General features: G+C 44.1%; 1 protein-coding gene across 1 annotated transcript in view; it reads left to right on the top strand.

Annotated features, from left to right (window-relative positions):
• Positions 1 to 4,159: 4,159 nt before the first annotated feature.
• Positions 4,160 to 10,334, top strand: part of snrka (SNF related kinase a) — a 43,372-nt gene continuing 37,197 nt past the window's right edge. The window contains exon 1 of the mRNA XM_006635523.3: positions 4,160 to 4,352. The gene's annotated coding sequence lies outside the window, so the exon portion shown is untranslated. The remainder of the gene's footprint in view (positions 4,353 to 10,334) is intronic.

Here is a 10,334-nt window from a genome sequence, read left to right as displayed (position 1 = left end):
AATAAAGAAAGGCATTCCTCAAAGGGCAGGGCGGATTATCAGATTTTATTGAAATAGTTTCATTGTTTACCTGAAAACACAAGCTGAAATTGAAAACCACTCTGTTTCATTGCTGATGCTATGCTCTGTTCCCTTAAGGTTTTCTTCTGTGCTTTTACAAACCTATATATTATTCTGAAGTGGCATAAGTGTTTGTAATCCTACCACATGCCTTGCTGTTCAAAGAAGGCTTTCTCAAATACAGGGTTAAACATTTGGTTAAACAGCAGATTTACAAAAATACGCAATCATTTTTCAATACGCATCCACAGCAACATAAAATATAGCAGGTTTCAATCCAGTGTTTCAGCTGTGATCCTGCCTGTAAGGGGATTAAACTCATAAATATTTCTGAAAGTATGCTAATGGATTTTTTATTTTGTCTGTGGATTTTTCTGATTTTACAGCTGATGAGGCTCCAACAGTAAGTCATATTTAGGAAAGATGCTACAGATATCTGTGAATAAAATGTAGAAAGAATAATGATTTGTGTAATATCAACTTACAACCAATTAAATAAAAAAAACTGTTTAGTATACCAAGTTATGAGTGAGAAAATGTTTTTAAAGTTTGAAGTATTATATAATGTTCTTACATAGCTAAGTTTATGTCCAGAAATGATAAGATTGGTTGGCCAAGTACAGATCTAATGTACCCATTAAGGTTGTTGCTTTTTCAACAACAAATGTAATTAAGCCAGACCTATCTTTTCTAAATCCATGTTGACTGTCCCCTGCCTCTTCTATATAAGTTGTAATTTATCTCAGACCTGATAAGTGCTTCCATAACTTTACATGTAACAGATGTCAGGTTTATTAATCTGTCATTAACTGGATCCATTTTGTTACCTTTTTTTATGGGTGAGCACTGCATGAGACATTCCCCAGTCCATGGGTACTACTACTGTCTAATTTAAGCTTATGAGTAACTTTTGTCTTGAGTACAACTAGTATGATACTATGAGGCCCTGGAGATGTATTAATCTTGAGGCCTTCTAGAACCTGAGACACTTCTGCCTCTTCTATGTTAATACTATTTATTAAAGACTGTTGTGCTTCCGCTGCCTGGGGCACAGTGCTGCCTTCTTCCTTAGTGAACACCTGAGTGAAGTACTCATTTAATACAAAGGCCATTTCCCTTTCATTGTCCAAGCATTTCCCATTATTGCCCAAGGTACTTTGTACATTTCACTTGCTACTGTAGTACTGAAAGAACCTTTCTGTCCTTTACTTTGCCTCTATTGCAATATTCCTTTTCATCTCTTGGCTTTTCTGATATCCTTTTTTTGTATGTGCATCACAGCCCTTTTCTTTAACTGGATCCTCTGTTTTTAATCATTTTATGAAGTGATTTCTTTTTTTTTATGGCTTCTCTATTTATTGTTACCACTGCATTCATAATTGTTAGTGGTCAGTTCAGCTTTGAGCTTTTGTGTGTGGCTGTGTCAATTCAGCCATTGAATCTCCCTTCAGCGCTGTATTTACTCAAGTTCAAATTTACCTTACTAATGTAGGAAGAAACTGAATTGCACCACATCAGATACAGTACATGTCTTTTGTTGTTGCTCTGCTGACAGGTTTTGATTGCATCTCTGTTAATAAATGAACATGTTTTGAGAAAAACTCCTCTTTACAATATTGTTACTGAAGGAAGAAAGATTCCTCTTGTGGCGATCGTCTTGTGATGATAACATTCAGCTTCAGACAGCAGACCTTTAGCTACGCCTGATACCAAAATAATCATGAGTCACACAGCAGCGCCAAGGGCAGCAGGATGGAAAGTTGGGGATGTGATTCACTGGTATCTATTGCGAATACAGGAAAGATGCAGAGAGTGGGTTTGCTGTTAAACGTCCAGTGAGACATTGTGAGAACCCAGGTGTAGGAATACCTTAGTTACTAATATACTACTTAAAATACTATATAATCTATAGTAACTACAATATAAAAGGACATGGAAGGCAAGCCTGTGGCCATTTATGTAATCAATGTATTATGGACTAACAGGGTGTTAAATGAATAGTTTCTATCCAATCTAAAAATAAAGCAGAGAAAATTGCTTCTACATTAAATATTCTCAGATGCATTTTCTACTCTTTAAGATGTTTTTAAATCCATAGCAATGCCTTACACAGCTAATAATCTGGAAAAAAATGATATTTTGAAAATGAAGAGCTCCTAAATTATCTATGTAAATTTGGTTGGATCTGCTTGACGGATTTAATGTTTCACTCAGAATGACTCCTTATCTCTCTGTGAAAACAATGACTTTCTGATTGATTCTTTTCCCAACTATGTGCATCATTTAACCCACTTTAGGAAGCAGTTGCAAATACTGCCTTCATCATCTCTACTCAAATTACATAGATTGAGTATGAAAAAACATAATCTTGGTCAATCTGTGCAAAGGCTACTAAAATCCAGCACAATCCTGGCCTTTATTTTCCTTCTGCTGTGTGTAGTGGAGCATGGAGTTCAGAACAAGGCCAGATGTTAACCTCCAGGATGACAGACCCCTGTTTTCTGTGTACAGTATAGTGGGTAGTTGTACTTGGAACTTTGTTTTGGAATGACTTTGAAGATCTAAAAATTATATTTATAATGTAATCTCTAACTGAGTTGACATTGAGTGACCACCTTTTTTATTATCACCATCCAATGAACAACAATAGAATGGCAATTTGTAGAAATCTCTTGTACTATCACATGCTAGCCAGCAACTTCCTTATTATGAGGTACAATGTGATTGAATTAAGTCTGTTTATAAGTTTAAATTGATCTAATTATTCTGGACATGATGATTACCCCAGTAAAAGTTTAAGTGAACTGACATGATGCGTTTAAATGACCAATGGAACGTCACAGTCACAAAACCTCTCTGTCTGCGAAACATTTTTATACAAGGAGAAACCAGGCTTTATTAATAAGCATTTGTACATATGTGTGACTTTAAATTGATTTAGTCACCTAGTAATGTCAACCTTCGACTAGGGGAAGTGGAGAATCCAGTAGTTAGCAAAGGAACAGGTAAAGGGCTCATTCACGCCACACCAACGAGCAGTTCTTCCACTTCTAGTGGACATTTCACTGTCATGGGTGTGAGCGCACACAAGCTCCTTCCCATCAGCCCATTTTCACTTTGGTGTTAAGGAAGGAAAACAGTCCACTTGAGGCGAGCTCAAATAATAATAATAATAATAATAATAATAATAATTGCTTACACTTATACAGCGCTTTTCTGGACACTCCACTCAAAGCGCTTTCCAGGTAATGGGGATCCCCTCCACCACCACCAGTGTGGAGCCCCACCTGGATGATGCGACAGCAGCCATAGTGCGCCAGAACGCTCCCCACACATCAGCTCTCAGTGGGGAGGAGAGCAGAGTGATGAAGCGAGTTCAGAGATGGGGATTATTAGGAGGCCATGATTGTCTCCTGCACAAGGGATCTCGAATATAAAGGGCCATCACACTGCAGGACGTGTATTCAAAATACTGAACATAGAAATAATGGCAATACTTGGCAAAGCACAGACACAGAACCCCAACATTCAAAAGTGAGTGGCAGAAGCAGAAGGTGCAGGACAAACTTTTCCATGTCTTATTGTCACAATTGCTAGTGCAAAAGCAAACCAACACAATGAAGACACATTGAACACCCAGGTTTTCCTTTAGCAGCTGTTTTATTAGAGACGGTGCAGATTTAATTGACTCGAGTGCCGAGTCCGGGTTCTGTTTCTGCAGCTCCGCGAGTGGGCGGCCCGGCCAGCTCTCGGGACTTAAGCGGCTCCACGCCTCGCCCAGGCTGTGGCGGGCCTCACTGGTCCCAGCCCGCCTGGAAACTAAGCCTCCACAGCCGCACGGGAGAGGCTGCCGGGGCCAGACAACTGCCTCGCCTCGCCTCCGTTTCAACACGCAAGGGACGCGGGCTCATCGTGCGCACTTCGAAATGCAAGAGGGGGGGTTGCCGCCTGGCCCGGATCACGAGCAGGTAAGCCTGTCCATGTACATGCACGCTTATGCACGCAGACCCTGCAGTGGCGGAGAGACGCCCCTGCCCGTGCTCCGCCTGCAGCGTGAGTGGCGACCCCGCCTGCGCTGGCCGACGTCGGCGGTGACGCGCCTGGCGAGCGGCGCGCAGCCGCGGTGGCGCCTGGGAGGAGGGCCTTTGCGCCGAGCGCCGCAGTTCCAGCGCCGCGCTGCCAGTGGAGCCGCACGACAGCGCCGCGTCCGAGCGCACACGGCGTCGGTCCTGCCGAGACCTCACCTGCGCGTCCCTGAAGAGGCTTCAATGTTGGCGTTTCTGGAGCAAGGGGTGAGTTATTACCACCTCCCTCCCTCCCCGTCTGGCCGAGTGTTGATCTGGCTCCCGAAGCGGCGGGTCTGCGTTGCCCTTTGTCAGCCGGCCGCCGCTCGGAGCTGCCGGGCCGGGCCTCGGCTGTGCCCCGTCCCCACGGCCAGGGGCGCCGCTCCGGCGGTACTTCCCAGAGCCTCCGGGCCGGGGAGGAGCGCACCTGGCGTCGGCGTCGGCTGCTTTGTTCGTGTCGATGCGAAACTCCAAGAGCCACAAGTAACGTGAAGCTTTGTTGTTGTTGTTGTTGTTTTTATGGATGTGGCACACCGGAGGGGCAGCGACCAAGTGGTGTTTCCTTTCGGGCTCGAAAAGGTTTTTATTTTTAAATTCTGATCATTGCGTTCGCCTCCGTCTTTGAGGACGGCTGTGCAGCTGATCTCCAGACCTGCCGAAATCGGACCCGGGATCCAGCTGGCGACTTCAACCAAAAAAAAAAAATAGGGGGGGAGAATTTAAAAACCTCCAACCAAAACCTCTAAGCTTCGTAAATGGCTCACGCCAGGTAGGCGATGTCGGTTACTTTAGAACTGGAGGAAATTAAACGAGCAGTAAGCACTCCCGATTTCAGTGGCCGTTGCGATATTAGAGTGGACATGAGGCGCCTCGGAAATTCGTGGTCCGTAGTACCGTCGGGCACCTGAAACCCACTCCGTGCTGTGGGCGAGAGGAGATGCGGGCTGAGCTGCACCATGTGCTCGGTCGTGGGAGCCGGACCCGGCCGGACACCAGCGCTGGGCGGGCTTCCCCGGCTCAGGAGCCGCTGGCTCTTGTGCCCCTTGGCCAGTAAGCGCTGATCCCGGGAGCCCGGAAGACCGGGGGTCCGGGGTGAGCCGGCGTGGGGCACCTCTGTTCTGGGAAGTGTGACAAAGTTGCACGGTGGATCCACACGCCCGGCGCGCAGTGTGGTCCGGCAGTCGTGAAAATGAGAGGGGGCCGTTTCGCCGTGCCGAGGCGGAGCAGGAGAGAGCTGGGGTGAGATGTACCCCTCGCAGCCTTGCTCCGGCCGAGGGCGAGGGGTGTGCAACAGATACTCGGGGCAAGCGTGCGTCAAATCCCCTCTAGCGTGCTACGCGACCAAAACGTAGGAGCCCGTGATGACGGCTGTCGAGGGCTGGTATTTCTCTCGGAGCGTGTAGGACCGGTTTGCGGGCTCGTTAGGATCACGCTGCCTTGAGTGTCGTGGGGGCCCGTGGAGCCCAGGAAAGCCGCAGGTGTTGAGTAATGCGCGCAGGACTGCAAGCAAAGCGTTTTTACAGAGGTCTGGGTGCATTCGGTGTTTTTATATTGTAACTGATAGCGTCACAGCGGTAGATGCTGAAAACCCATAGTGTCTTAGCATCCCACTGCACATCTCAAAATGGAACTGTACAGCAAGAGCCCAGCCCTCTGAATAATTTACCAACATCCCCGCTCTGGTGCCTCTTCAGGATCTTGGAGAGTGTGTGAATTTACAGTCCCTGATCTGCCTGCAGGCCCGGTTGTCAGTGTTCGGACTTGCCTTGAGGAAGCCGGGGCTACAAAATAGTTTTGCCTTTCGTGCAGAAGTCATTTGTCATTCTAAATGAACACCGTAATGTTTTCTTCAGTGGCATCCTTGCATGAAATAACCTCCTGGTGTATATTTGTTGAACCTGAACAGTAGTCTCTGTTGCAGCGTATTGACCAAGTGATATCTGCCACCTCAGTAAAAGTTACCACATCCTTTCAGTGATAGGAGGAGGTTACATTACTGATGTATTAATGTGCAAGTGATGTGTTTTAAAGAGGCTAAGTGAATTGTATGTCTTGGTGTTAGAACAGGTAACACTTGGCATTCTAAGGGAACATTGAGAAGTTTGAAAAAGCCCTGTTTCTTCAGTGGGATTGTTGCACAGAATCGTCTCAGGATGTCAGTAGGGTTGTCGAACCTGAACAGTGTTGTTCTGTGAGTCTGCTGAGGAAACTGGGGGGGTGCAGAAGAGAGGAGATGTTTTTTGTGCGCTGGCTCCTTGTGTGTTCCTGTTCTTAACACTGTGTCCTTGGGGCTCGTGAATACCAAGCATAGACTGAGAACGGGGACGGTGCTGGACCTGTTACTGGAAATAACATTTTCTGCTGCACTCCTTATGAGGAGTCGGTGTTGGTGCAGTGTGTTTGTTCTGTACGACAGCAGGACAGAACAAATTGTAAGTAGAATCTTTCAACTTTGAACAAGTGGCAGCCAGAGAGTTGTGAAAGCTGTAAAACTTGTTTTAATTAGGCAAGTCATTAAGCAATTTAGGGCCTACAGTAGTTGTAATTTCAGTACTGTGAAGGCTTTATTCTTTGGTAAGGAAAGGAATTGTCTCAGGAATACAGTTTTGTTCTTCAGCTCATGATGACTTTTTACGGCTAAGTAAATCAACAACATTTCAGCAGCTTGTAATGTCAGCACGTTGACAACGGCATCGGCGACTGCAAGTGCAGGAGAATGTTGCATGCCCTTCTGCATGAAACCCTGTTTCCTACTATGTCACTTAGTTTGCAAGGAGATCCTGTAAAATGATAGCTTCTGGAGTCAATGTTCTAAATGTTGAACTGTAATATCCTAAAAAGGGATATTTTACATTATGCTTAAAATTACTGTTCTCAATGTATTCTGGATTGTGAAATGTTCAACTTGGTCTGGGAAGTTTTGCAAGTTTTGCATTCAGAGTATGTCTCAAAAACAAAGTGAAATGGCATGACGTGTTCTTTTTCAGGAGTTATATGGTCGTTTGAAGTGCTTTGCTTTGACAGTTTTGTATTGAATGTCTGTTGGGCGAAAGAATTAGTGCCCCTGGTTAGATGGCAGCCAGCTCCTGACTCACTCAGCTTATATTTTAGGCCTAAAGGTTTATGTTGTATTGGTAGCAGGGGAGATAAGGGTGCCAGATGTAATGTACCACAGTAAACAGCTGTGTGAGCTGGTTATTGTCATCAGTTCTTAGTCTAAATAACTTGATCAACCTATGTAAATGGTTTTTGTGAAAGTTAATTAAATTAAAATACAAGAGTCCACACCTAGAACTATGACTCCTTGTCAATCTAGAATCGGGACTTAATTATTTACATACCCTTCACAAGCTGTTAGAATTTTGTAGCAGGAATTGTTGCTAGGTTTCTTCGAGGAATTTCATGTACAATGTAGAACAAACCTGTCATGCAGCAATTAAGTTACTACTTCAGTCGTGTACTTTTGTATTATTAAGACAGAATTAAACTTTCTAGGTAATGGGCCTCCTTCCCTTGCTTTTACTGCAACGTCTGGTCCATAGCTTTGTTTAATTCACTCACACAGGAAAATCAATACAGATTCAGACAACTGTGCTACATTGTAAGGCTGATGCATGTTACCCAAATGTAGCTTGAGCTGGTCAATCAGAGATAATGTGATGTGTTTTGAAAGTCCTATCGCATCCTTTCAAGGACAGGAGAAATTGTTATAATTGATGTGTTGGATGCGCAAACCATTAAACTAGCCATTAAGAATTGCACTTTTTTTTTGTTTAGAGTGATACGCCTTTTTTCTCTAAAACCAAACTGCAAGATACCCTACATTTTACTTTATATAGGACATATGAAAGCATGGGATTTTTGCTTAATTCTTTTTCTTTGAGGTGGTAAAAGAGCTTTTCTTAAACAAAACTTAGGCCTTGAGAAATTTATCACAGTGGCATGAAAGTGTCAGTTGGGATGCTGTCCTAGATATCTTAACTTTGGTAAATGTGTTATAACAATTGTGATATAATAAATTTGCAAGTTACTGGAGTCCTGCAGTAACTAACATGACTAAATCAATGTTCTTTACAAGTAGAATCTTTATCAAACAAGTGAAACTTTCTAGTTTTTCTTAATGCTTGTGTTTCTCCTCTTCATGAAAAATGTCTGGACTGTGCCTACGTTGTGACTACCTTGTGTGTGGATTTCAGCTCAATACTAGGATGTTTGATTCCAGACTGCGGTGCTTCTGTGAGGAGTTTCAATGCTCTATTCCATGTCCTTGTAGTTTTGTTTCTGAGTGCTCTAGGTTCCTCTTATCTCCTGAAAGACATGCTGACGACGTTGATTAGCATCTTTAAATTGTCCCTGTGCACTCATATCTGTGTGTGTCCTGTCTAGGGTGTAGTTCTGTCTTGCACATTGCTTCTGCAACAGGACCCAGGCTGCCATGAGGAAGCAGCTTTGTGGATGTTGTTGGACTGCCTATATCACCTTTTTATTGCCCATCTGACTTGGAACAACCTTTGCATCATATATATTGCCTTTCATGATACGTCATCTCCAGGCCCTGTGAAATAGAACGGTCACATAAATGAGATACAGAAATTAAAACCATAAATTATACAATTGAGAGCCAGCGTCTAGAAGTTAAGTCTTAAGACGGGACCTGGAAGTGCTGACTTGTGAGATCTAATATGTGCTGAGAGCAACACCGCAGCCTCCCAGTGTTCGGAGTCTTGTGTGGGAAACTGACAGAAAGCCAGAGTCCGAAGAGCACTGAGGCCGTGTAGGTGTGCATGAGCTGAGCAGGTCACTGATGTAGTCAGAAGCTGAGCCGATTCAAGCCCTTCAAGGTGAACACCCTGTGTTAAACGGAGGAGTGGCACTGTGGCTAAGGAAGGCGCCTGTGGCTGGAAGGTTGCTGGTTCAAATCCCGCGGCCGGCAGAGGAATCCTACTCCGTTGGGCCCCTGAGCAAGGCCCTTAACCCCAGCTGCTCCAGGAGCGCTGTACAATAGCTGACCCTGTGCTCTGACCCCAAGCTTCTCTCTCACCGTCAGTGTTTCTCATGGAGAGCAAGCTGGGGTATGCGAAAAGATAAATTCCTAATGCAAGAAACTGTATATGGCTAATAAAGTGATCTTATCTTGTGAGCCTTTTTTAACCGTGAAAAGTAGGTTTTTGCAATTAATTTCTGTGGCAAAAAACTGTATGGGAAGTTCGACGCCTGCCTGTTTCAGTTCGTTTTTGAAAGCACTGTTTTTTCAGAACTGAAAAACAGGTGACACCCGCTCGTATCTCCTGTACTCTTTGGAGTTGACCACTGAGGTCTTGCAAAAAAAAAAATCACCTTTTCTAACACTGTGGCAATTTTCACCCAAATCCGAGCTCGGTGGTAACCCGTTTGTTGAATTGACAGCGGTGGTCTGGGATAAACGGCTGCAAGGGGTATCTAAACCCGTCAGCGCGTCGCGCAGTCCTTCGTGAGGCCTGCCGTGCAGCATGGCTGCTTTTGACCTGGATTCCCTGCAAAACTGGGGCAGAAAGGTTTGTCTGTATTCCCTGAGTGTATTCAGGTGCTCGACTGTGCTTGACTGCTCAGAGTTGGTAAACCTCCATGTTTCATCTGGTTAGAAGGTTTTAAATATATGTTGAAAAGTAGCTCAAAGATGGCTCGCTATGTAAATGAAGCTGCACCTATTCGTCTGTCCAGCAGCCACGTGAGTGCATGTAGATTGTGTTGACCTGCATTTAAATATAATCTGACTAAATGTCAAAGAGGAAGCAGAAACTGACTTTGTATCGAAAGCAAATCGCCAACTGACTGTCTCATCACGGCACTGAGGGTTGTAAACTTTATTTAGCCTCATTGTAGGATCCATCTTAAGATAGTCTGAAAAGGTACTTTTCTTCTAAGAGGCCTTGACATAATGGTTTTTATTTTGTTCTGTGTGAATGCATACTTGCGGCAGAACACTTCAGGTTATGTAAATTAATGTTACAATTTTTATATTATTATAGCTCTTTTTTTATTCTATTTTCAGTATTTTAAAATTAGAATTTTTGTGTATAATTTCAGTGCAATCATTTTTCTTTGTTGGGAATATAAAATTGTGTACCTGTAGCAGCCTGGGCTGAGGCATTGTCATAATGGTACAGGTTTACTTGGTGTAAATAAAGCAACAAAATCATTGACATCTGTTGCTTAGTTGCAGAGTTTTTT

The sequence above is a fragment of the Lepisosteus oculatus genome, chromosome 10 (assembly GCF_040954835.1).
Source record: "Lepisosteus oculatus isolate fLepOcu1 chromosome 10, fLepOcu1.hap2, whole genome shotgun sequence".
NCBI classification, from domain to species: domain Eukaryota; kingdom Metazoa; phylum Chordata; class Actinopteri; order Semionotiformes; family Lepisosteidae; genus Lepisosteus; species Lepisosteus oculatus.
Note: the sequence above shows the minus strand (reverse complement) of the source record. Positions and strands in the feature narration are given on the sequence as shown.